Source organism: Papaver somniferum, unplaced genomic scaffold (genome assembly GCF_003573695.1).
Source record: "Papaver somniferum cultivar HN1 unplaced genomic scaffold, ASM357369v1 unplaced-scaffold_150, whole genome shotgun sequence".
Classification (NCBI taxonomy): Eukaryota; Viridiplantae; Streptophyta; class Magnoliopsida; order Ranunculales; family Papaveraceae; genus Papaver; species Papaver somniferum.
The window spans coordinates 4,169,963-4,181,241 of NW_020624377.1; positions in this window are offsets into that span (position 1 = coordinate 4,169,963).

Below are 11,279 nucleotides of genomic sequence, written 5' to 3' on the forward strand. Positions count from 1 at the left end.
CGAAATGGTTGTTAATCATCAATTAACTACAAACAAACAAACAAACTAATATCCAATCTCACTCAAAAGTCCAAAACCATACACAACATCCAGTTTTACTGTAAAGATTGAGATTCAGAAATTTAATACATACCTTCATCAGCCAAAAGTAATCAAGGTCAATTCAGTTCTCTGATTCGATTTTGAGCAGCTTTGGTGAACCGATTTGAGTTAGGCCTCGATTCAGTTCTCTGTCTCAATTGAAACCCTAAGGAAGAATATCAAAACCAATTTATTTATCATCGGTTAGATTATGAACGCGCGATTGGGGATACTTGAACTAATTGGGGGATATAAATTACTTCCCCCAACCAATAGTGTCTGCTAAGGGGTGTTTTTGGGGCAAAAATAATAAAATACCCTTTCCTCAAAATAAAAATCATATCCCCCATTTCCATCTTCACCTCTTATTAATCTCTTTTAGGGTTAGGGCTTTGAAACCTAAATATTCCCCACTCCCTTTTAAATTCTTAATTTTCCCCACTTCCTTTCAAATTCTCTTCTCCTTCTCTGCCAGCTCCTCACTTTGAAAACGATTTTTTTTTTTAACATTCGGAAATGATGAATACCATGCCGGTAGTGATGAACACCATGCCGTAAATGATGAGGACCATGCCGAAAGTGATGAATACCATGCCGGAAGTGATGAAGACATGTCGGAAATGATGAAGACCATGCCGGTATAGATGAAGACCATGCCGGTAGTGATGAAGACCATGTTGGAAATAATTTTTTTTACATCGCCGGAAGTGATGAAGACCATGCCGGAATTGATGAAGACCATGCCGGAAAATAGTGTCGACATGCTTGGTAACTAACATTCAATGTCGTAACCAAGTGCCGGCATGCTCGATAGAAATTTATCAGTGCCGGCAGTGGACTAAAAACCAGAAAAAAATTTCAAAACGAAATAGGTTTTAAAGGTCGAACACAGCCGGGAGGGGCTACGCCCCCTAGACCGAGCTTTTTCAGCTACAAAAATTGTGGATTCAAAGAAAAAAAATCAAATTTTCAACCTCTTAGCAGCAATTCTCTCTTCACAATCATCCTCCATTTTCACCAAAAAAAGTTCCCTCTCAGATACTTTTTCCCTCCTTCTACTCTCACCTCACTCACCCAAATACAAATAAAAATATACACTAATCATTTATCAAATAATCTTATGAATTTACTAATTATAATTAAGCACTAAACATGATTAGTGAGGGATAGATTAGGTATTAGGTAAAATACTTAGATAAGGGGTGACCCTGATTTGATATTTAAAATCTAGTTTTTGTCCTTTTCCTCTATCCCCCAATCGCGCGTTGTAGATTATTTCTAAACCACCGTCTGCATCAGCCCAATTTGAGTTCTAGGGTTTTTCATAAAGGGAAAGAAAAGGGAACACTTTAGAGTGCGACACGATGAGAAGATTTTTGTTATAAGAAGACTGAGGGTTTGTTTATAATCTCCTTAAAAGAAAAACATCGTGCAGCTGTAATCAAAATAATCCAATGGACGAAATGAATAGTTCACACGAAAATTTATTTCGGCGGAATTGTAGGGTATAGAAAATCCAACAGCTGAATTTAAGAGTTGAGATATCCAACGGTTAATGTCAATTAGATTTGGGAAATTTTTGATTCCGTTGCTTGCATTAAAAGGGGAGGAGATTTCGAAGGACCAACCCAAGAGAAGAAGAAATCGAAGAAAAAAAATACTCAAGATAACCAAGTATACCTCTAAAAATATTGTGGTGTATTTGGGTACACATCGTCTTTTCATACGTAGACAATTTCCTATGTGTGTCAGAATTCTTCTCGTTGTGATAAGCAACTGGATGTCCGTCTTGTGATAACACTGCGTTCATAACTTCTCCTTAAGAGTTTTAAAACTCTTATCAACTTCTTTTGTCCAGATAAATTTTTCTTTCTTAAAACAATCTGTAAGAGGTGCAACAATGGTATTGAAATTTCTCATAAATCTCCTATAAAAAGAAGCTAGACCATGAAAACTTCGCACCTCTTTAATAGAAGTTGGAACTGGCAAATCCAAAATAGCTTTTACTTTAGAAGGATCCACATGAATACCCTTAAAAGATATCACATATCCTAATAAAGTGACTTCATTTGACATAAAAGTGCATTTCTTCAAATTCATAAACAATGAGTTAGATGTAAGACCTTGAACACCTTTGAAAGATGAATGAGATTTTCTTTTGGAGTGCGACTAAAGATCAAGATATCATCAAAATATACTATTACACACTGACTAAGAAAGGGTTGTGATACCTGATTCATGAGTCTCATAAAGGTGCTAGGAGCAATAGAAAATCCAAATGGCATAACAATCCATTCATACAATCCTTCCCTTGTTTTGAACGCAGTTTTCCATTCATCTCCTTCTATGATTCTTATTTGATGATATCCACTACGAAGATCAAGTTTAGTAAAAATAATTGAGACATCTAGCAAATCAATACACATTCTCAATACGTGGAATAGGAAGTCTATAAGGAATGGATATGCGATTCAATGCTCTGCAATCAATACACATTCTCCAACCATTGTCTTTCTGTGGCGCCAAAAATGCAGGACGATTACAAGGTCTGTTGCTAGGCCTAATCAATCCTTTATCCAATAGATCATTTACTTGTCCCTGTAAAATTTCATGTTATGAAAGACTTAACTTATAATGATCTTGATTAGGAAGAGAATCTCCGGGTATAAGATCAATACAATGCGGAATATCTCTTAAAGGAGGTAGGGTAACAGGCAATTCTTCAGAAAATAAATCATTGTACTGAGATAAAAGAGGTTGAACCTGTTGAGGAATCATAACCATTGGTTTGTTGTCTTCATGAGAACTCAAAGTATGAGTTTGATGCAAAAAAACTAGATATAGTAGCAACTATAGCACTAGTCTTACCATCCCAGTGCTCTTGGATAACTGAAGCAGATTTAGAAGGACAAAAGTCTTCTTTTTACCATCTTTGTAGAATGTATAAGTATTCTCAAAACAATTATGAACTCTTCCTGATTCCAACGTTAAGCGTCCACTTTTAAAAAGTGATACTTTCTGTTAAAGAAAGGCACAGATACAACAACTTAACTAGTGAATTAGAAATTTAGAAGCTTCCACTACAATAATGTCAACAAAGTGCATGTCGGGCCGCATTGGAAAACCTATGATGGGTGTTGAGAAAGCCCATGCTGGGATTTAGGGCCTCTTAAAGAACCATTATTTAGGGACCATGATTTTTTTTTGGGACCATGGTCTTATTTGGCCAACCTCCCTATAGTTATAAGGGGTGTCCTAAAATTAGGTAAATACACATTTATCCTTTGATTTAATTTAAATTAAAACTAACCTAATAACTATATAAATCTAATCATATATATCTAATCTAAATGAATCTATTAACCAAAATCAAAAACAAAAACAGTGGGGAATCGGATTTTTTTAGTTTTGAATTTTTTTTTCTCTTCTTCTTCTCTCTTTCCTTGACGTTCCTCGTTCGATTGAAAAATGAGTATTAACCATCAAATGAGTTAAAAATGGAAGTTGCAGAGAGAAGTTCGGCTAGAAATTATGTGAAAAACTTTGTCGAACTAACGGAACCTAATGGAAACAATGAACATGAAGAACAATTTGGCTATTTCGCAAAACAAATTCCCAACCGAACCTTAGTTCGGTTATGTTGCAAAAAACATTTCTCAAACGAACCTTAATAGTTAGGTTAGTAGCAAAAAACATTTCCCAACTGAAACCTAATAATTCGGTTAGTTGCAAAAACATTTCCCAACCGAACCTTAGTTCGGTTATTTCGCAAAGATATTTCCCAACATAATAACAGTCCGTTTACATTGCAAAAAACATTTCCTAACTGAACTAAGGGTTCGATAAAATTGCAAAAAACATTTTCCAACTGAACCCTAATAGTTCGGTTAGTAGCAAAAAACATTTCCCAACCGAACATAATAGTTCGGTTAGTTGCAAAATATTTTCCAACCGAACCATAGTTCGGTTACGTCGCGAAAAACATTTCTCAACCGAACTAAGGTTCGGTTACGTCGCAAAAAATATTTCCCAACCGAACTTTTGTTCAATTTTTTTAATTTAATCTTACACTAATCATTTAGTTTAGTTTAATTTTTTTATTTAATCTTACACTAATCACTAATTATGTTAACCTAATGATACAACTAATCATTACACTAACTTAATTGAAAAGGGTAATTTTGATATTAATATAAATATTTGGATAAGGGGTGACCAAGATTTACTTCTAATGTCTTACCAAAAATAAAACAATGGTCCTCCCAAAAAAAGGCTGGTCCCAAAAAACCGTTCCACTGGAAACGTTGACTGAGCCTGTGTACTTTTACGCCTCTGAGGCTCTGACTGTTGCTTAATTTGAAGTTTAACCGTGATAAGGTGCTGCTCTGCACTGTAATCATTTTTTATTTTTGTTGCAGCACAGTTCTACGTATACGACATGTAATCATTTGTTGTGAAGAAAATTCGTTTGGTTAAATATGGGTGAACAAACGGTCGAAACACACTCAGCACTACTGAACAAGTGACTTGTTTCTATTGTTTCTAAATACTCGCGGCAGAGAGCAGGAAAGAAGACACATGAAAGAACAGTAACAGAAAAAAATTTGAACTAGGTAACTAGCATACTCGATGAGTACCATATGTGAAGTTTCTAAATAATCAAAACAGATAAATTTGAATCCAATACTTAGAAGTCAATGTCATGAATGAAAAGAAACTCGTACTGACATGAATTTCATTATACAAGTGGAAATTTAATCAAAAATGACGAGCATTAAACAAAGACGAACTAAACTTGTTTGCATCAACGTTTGACATGTCCTCGTTGTGGTTTGCTTTGCAGACGAAACAGATCACTGTTTGGATTACAAGAGAAAATTGAAGCAGAAAAGCCCCTAACAAATAACATACAATCCTCATGTTGGGATTCGAGACCAAAACGATAGAAAAGAGATAGAAATCCTTTGAATAGGGGATTGGCCAAGGATTTAAGCAAAGCTTATTAATTATATTGATTTGATTGAATAAACCCTAGAACAAACTATGAATTTATATAGAGAACCTAGCTTGAATCCTAAGCAAATAACAAATAAGGAAACACAAACTCATTCCTAAAATAACTAATCTTCCTAATTGGTGTTGGTATCCCAACATCCCCAACCCTTTGAGACACAACTTATCCTCAAGTTGGATTAAAACTAAATAAAACATAGATAAATAATTTGCTAAACTGTATCTAGCCCAAAAAATATAGTTGGTTTCCCACGAGAATCGAAAATAACTTTTTAAGTCTCTCTGATACCAGATGTTAGGATTCGAGACCAAAACGATAAAAAAGAGATAGAAATCCTTTGAATTGGGGATTAGCCAAGGGTTTAAGCAAAGCTTATTAATTATATTGATTTGATTGAATAAACCCTAGAACAAACTATAAATTTATCTAGAGAACCTAGTTTGAATCCTAAGCAAATAACAAATAAGAAAACACAAACTGATTCCTAAAATAACTAATCTTCCTAATTGGTGTTGGTGTCCCAACACCCCAAAATATATTACCCATCAAATTTAGTAACTTGCCGTCAAGCACCGGTAAAAAGATCACGATATAATTAGACAAGTAAAAACGGTTTCCAGTACAATAAACATTGCGGATGAAACCCATATCTTTCCCTTGATCAATTTCATATTCCTTACTAGTGCTTTTGCACCATAATCTTTTTCCAGCACCGAAATTACCGTAGCAATATTCCAAACAATAGTTATGTAAACGTATGCACTATAGCAAGGTATCCGCATACAAACCAAAATTGCAATTACTTTACAAGCTTCTTCACCTTTGGATCCAAACTCGCGACTCGCAAACATATATAACGACCCTAGAGTCACAGATGAGCATATTGTCATGACAAAAATAAACAACAACAGTGTTACCAAAAGCCCAGGCCATATACCTTTGGGAATACGCTTATCACTTTCTTGAAGTCAGTATTGTAAACACCCTTAAATTAGAAGGTTATTATTGGGGCGTCTCACTCCAATAGAGGGGCTTCATTTGGATTCTTAATGTCCAAAAAAATGGTTATGGAATATCCTAACACATATACAAAATGTCTAGATTATCATTTAACTAAAATAAAAACTTAAAAACCGTAGGTGATTTGACGTCCAGGGTTGGATTAATTACAACTGTAGCATTTTATTTTCATGTAGTTTTACGTCCAGGTTTGGATTAATTCCAACCGTAAAAGCTCATTTTACGTCCAGGTTTCTTTTAATTCCAACCGTAGAATTCGATTTTACGTCCAGTTTTCTTTTAATTCCAACCGTAAAAGTAATTTTACGTCCAGGTTTAAATTATTTCCAACTGTAGAAGTGATTTTACGTCCCGTTTGGATTAATTCCAACCGCAGAATTTTATTTGCATGTAGTTTTACGTCCAGGTTTGAATTAGTTCCAACCGTAGAAGGTCATTTTAGTCCAGGTTCCTTTTAATTCCAACCGTAGAATCTGATTTTATGTCTAGTTTTCTTTTAATTCCAACCGTATAAGTGATTTTACGGCCAGGTTTGGATTATTTCCAACCTTAGAAGTGATTTTACGTCCAGGTTTGGATTATTTCCAACAGTAAAAGTTTATTTTACGGCCAGTTTTTCTTCCCACAAAAACTTTTTCCCAGAATTCACCAATTATAAACAAAATTTATTAATTTAATTTTATCTAATTAAATTAAATTAAAATTAACTAAATAAGGGTTGTTTAGTCATTACAAAATTATTTTAGATAAGAGGTTTTTGATATTACTTATGGGTGACCCGTTTTTGTCCTATTAAGTGACGCCCCTCTAATGGAATGTGACGCCCCAATAATAGCCTTCTTAAATTATCATAGAGTTATGTGGAGACTAATCTCAATACACATTACAATTCTCTGAAAAGTCTATTTCTCTCCATAGGATTGCTCTCCTTTTATAGGCAAAGCCTGATAGGAAAATACCGTACACATGTACCCTAATACCTTTTCTGACAAGTCTTCTGCCATTAGCCGTACACGTTTATTATTACAGCTGGGATTATTTAAACAATCTCTAGTCATCTTCTGAGGGCAGTCCACTTGTGCCACGTCATCGTTACTGGCGACCTCGGCTTGTCATGTCACTGTCAATGATGGCTTCGGCTTGTAGTCATCCGAAGCCCCCGTTGTGGTACCTTCATCTCTTGCCAAATCCATGCGCTTACATTACCCCTGACTGTTTTTTCAAGACTTGCAGGGTTGGTAATCAGTCACAGTTTGTGTTAAAGTGTATCTATGGAATTATCAATCCAATATGTCTTCATGTCTTCTTGAAGACCCCTGTCGGTTTGTTAAATGCTCGCTTGAGGTCTGTGTTCCTTGAGTGCACTTCTTAAACCTTTTAGTACGTATTTTGGTCTGCTCGTTTCGTGTTTTCTTTTGCGGTATATCGTGTCTGACGATGGCATTGGGATACAGTCCCAATCTGTAAGTATTTATGGCGGGGTCACCTTCCTTCCACGTGTCTATTTCTTGTCATTGATTTGACTGCCTTTTCGCTTGCCTCATGTTCTCTCTCCGTGGTAAATGTTTTAGTATAAATTTCCCTATAGTGTTGATCTTTTTCCTTCATTGTTGCTCTTTCTCTCTCTCCCGCCCCCTCTTTTTTTAGTGCTCACTCTGATTTTATCATGGCACGTCATCCGGAGGGGCATTCAGTATTTCTAGGAACAACGTCGGGCTGGTAATTAGGAGTAGTTTTTCGAAGGAGATTCGTCGTTCACAATTGGTTTGAGAAAAGGTGGAGTGTCTGTTGGCCCATCGGCAGGCTGTGCGCACTCGGCTTTGCGCCCAATGGGTGGAGCAGTCGGAAACCTACGGAATGGCACTTCAGGCGAAGGTTTATCCAGATGTATTGGTGCGTACTCATCAGATCTTCCTTGAGGTAGATGTCAAATGTGTGGCAGCATGTCGTTCTTTGGATGAGGCAAGTGCTTTCCTGGAGGAGGTGGATCAAGCAATTGCTCGATGCCGTGATGCTTAATTGCAGGGCTCTGTTGGAGTTGCCAGCTTATTTTCTTCTTTTCCTTTTGTTTTAGTTTTGTTAGCCATAATTAGACTCATTAATGATTCTGGAAATTGTCTCGTACTCGCTTGATTCTGGAAATTGTTCGTCTTGACCATCTCTGTCGGGTTCTTCCCATTGTCTTCGACCATCTTGGGTCCCGTCATGATCATTAAGACGTTCTTGTGGTTAATTCCGAACACCTGATGGATGAGGATCGAGACGAGGGCCTCTTATTGCCTCCTTAGTTTTTTGTTTATTACTGCTATTACCAAACTCAGCACTTGATGACATTCTTTCGGGTGCTCTCTGCACTCCGCGGGAAGGACACAGGAAAGGTTGCGTTGGACCGAGCTCGAGAAGAGCTTCGTTTATTGCCTTGATGCTCTGTCTTCTTCTCGTATGACATAGGGGTTGTTTCGGATATATACTTGTGACTAGCTTTCTTTTGATGCTAGTATTTTGTTATTTCATAGTTTGTGATTGGTATTTATTGTATGTGTGACGATTATTATGGATGTGATTGCCAGACTTTATTTTGTCCGTTGCATTTTATATGTTCCTCCCAAGGAGTTATCATGGGGTTGGTTGTTATCTGATTTTCTGAGGCAAGTGCTGTAATCACCTTATCGGGTTAGATTTTACCCTTAGCGGGATGGATGTTTCGGAGTTGGGTTAAGCTTTGTTTTGGCCGTGACTCTTTCTTGGAATATGATTTCCAGTCATTGTGCTGTCTTTGGCATTTTTCCTTTTTTCACAGTCCTCCCATCGGATGTTTTTGTGCACCTATCGTGGGGTTTCTTGGAATATTTATTGAGACAGATTCTGTATAAGTCTCGTCGATCTGGTTAGGTTCTTACCCTCAGTGGGATGAAGGGATCCCAAAGGTATCTCATATCTTCGTATTTGTTAAGTTCGTGTGTTTTCCCCTTTGGGGTATGATGTTTCACTTGTGTGAGGGTATTGTGTGTTATATTCCTCCCATCTGGTAGGTCTCTGTCTACCTTTTATGGGGTCATGTTCTTCTTACAAAAGGTTCTCAGCGACGTTTTGGGGTTTAATCCCGATGCCTTTTGTGGAGAGTCGATTCTGAACACATAGATATTCATATCAAGTGATGCTTGTTTCGGCATATACCGAAACCGAGTATGATTGTGTCATTGGAAGAGTCATTATTTTATTCAGAAATCAAGATATATTAAAGTAGAATGTGTTGCATGGCATCATCCTCATAATGGACATTGCATACATATGTGATGATGGTGAATTTCACCTAAGCATAAAAAAGTTTCAACCAGATTCCATTGATTTTAGGATTTCGCTTCCCTTTGATTTTGGAGCCGTCAGCGTGCTCGAGTTTGTAGTACCCGGATCCCCCTACTTTACGGATTCGGAAGGGTCCTTTCCAATTTGGAACAAATTTTCCCGCACTATCTTCTCTTTGGACATGTGGGGTTATGGCGAGTACTAGGTCTCCTTTTTCAAAATGTCTTTCTTTAACATGTTGATTGTAAGATCTTTTCGGTCGATGTTGATATTGTTGAGATCGTTTTTCAGCTGTTTCTCGGCGTTCGTCTATCATGTCGAGTGATCGGATGCGTTGACTATCCAAGTCGACCCCACTTGCCGATAGTATCCTAGTCGAAGCCACAATCACTTCTGCTGGTATGATAGCATCTTCTCCATATACTAGGCTATATGGTGATGCTCTTGTTGATGTTCTTTTAACAACACGGTATGCCTATAGCGTCAGTGGAAGTTCTTCGTTCCCTCTATGGACAGAAATGCTATCTCTATAAAAGTACCTCCAGTCTTCGATGTCTCGAATTACTTATGGTGGAAAATTGATATGCGTGCCTTTCTTCAAGCGCGTGATTTTCAATCATGGGTTTATGTTTTTAATGGCTATTTTCCTCCTGTTATTACAGTAGGTAATGTAACTGTTCCTAAGGATATCGTTGATTATGATGCTGTCGAGATTCTTGCTGCAAAGCAAAATTATGTCGGATTGAATGAAATCATCCATGACATTACCCCAGATCTTCAGCACCATGTGACTACGTGTACTCGTTCTAAAGATGCGTGGGATATCTTAGAAACCGTAATTGAAGGGAATACCTGTGAAAAAGAAGTTAGGCTTCAAAACCTAAATTCTGATTGGGAAAACCTTCGTATGGCAGATGAAGATTTATTTGATGAGTTTAATCACAAAGTGTCTGAAATTGTTAATACATCTTTTGCGTTGGGTAAGACTATTCCTGAAAAGGACATTGTGATGAAAATTCTCAGATCGTTGCCATCTAGATACGATTATAAGAAACATGCCATCGTTGAAGGAAATAACCTTGAAGCGCTTTCCAGAAATACTCTCGTTGGGAAGTTAAAGACCTTTGATCCTTTTATCATGAACATGTATCCAAAATGGAAAGGATATTTCTTTCAAAGCACAAAAGAACACTAAATTACTTGATAAAAGTAAAAGTGTTGGCATCTTTGAAGATGATCCTTCTGAGACTGATTCATCAGATAAAGATCTTGACAAGTCAGTATCTTTGATCACAAGACAGTTTAGATATCTTCTTTTGAAGACAAGTAAACGGTTCACTAGAGATAAATCTAAGTCATCAGTTAAACCTCATAATCGTGGTCTTCCTAAAAACAGGGATACTGATGACGAGGATATGCCACAGTGCTTCAAGTGTAAAGGTTTTGGTCATTTTGAAAATGAGTGTCTGAATCGTAGAAATTAAATACATTGGAAACAAAGGTCTTGCTGCAACTCTTGATGAAATGTCTGATCACTATGATTCTAATGAAGACGAAAAATCAAGTGTTGCACTCTTCTGTGAAAATGTTGATTTTGATAACTGTAGAAATACGTACATCAATCTCGATATTCTTCCGGGAGAAACTTCAACCACTTTGGAGGATAAAATGGATTTCTCTTTGTCTACTGGAAATTCTATTTCTATTTTTTCAGGTTCTACCGTTTGTCTAGCAGCCTGCACAACTATGACGTCTGAACCGTCCTCCATACTGACATGTTCTTATTGTACTCTCAAGGGTCAAGAACTCTCCAAATGTTTCAAGTACAAAAATAAGATAAGATATGTCAACAAACTTC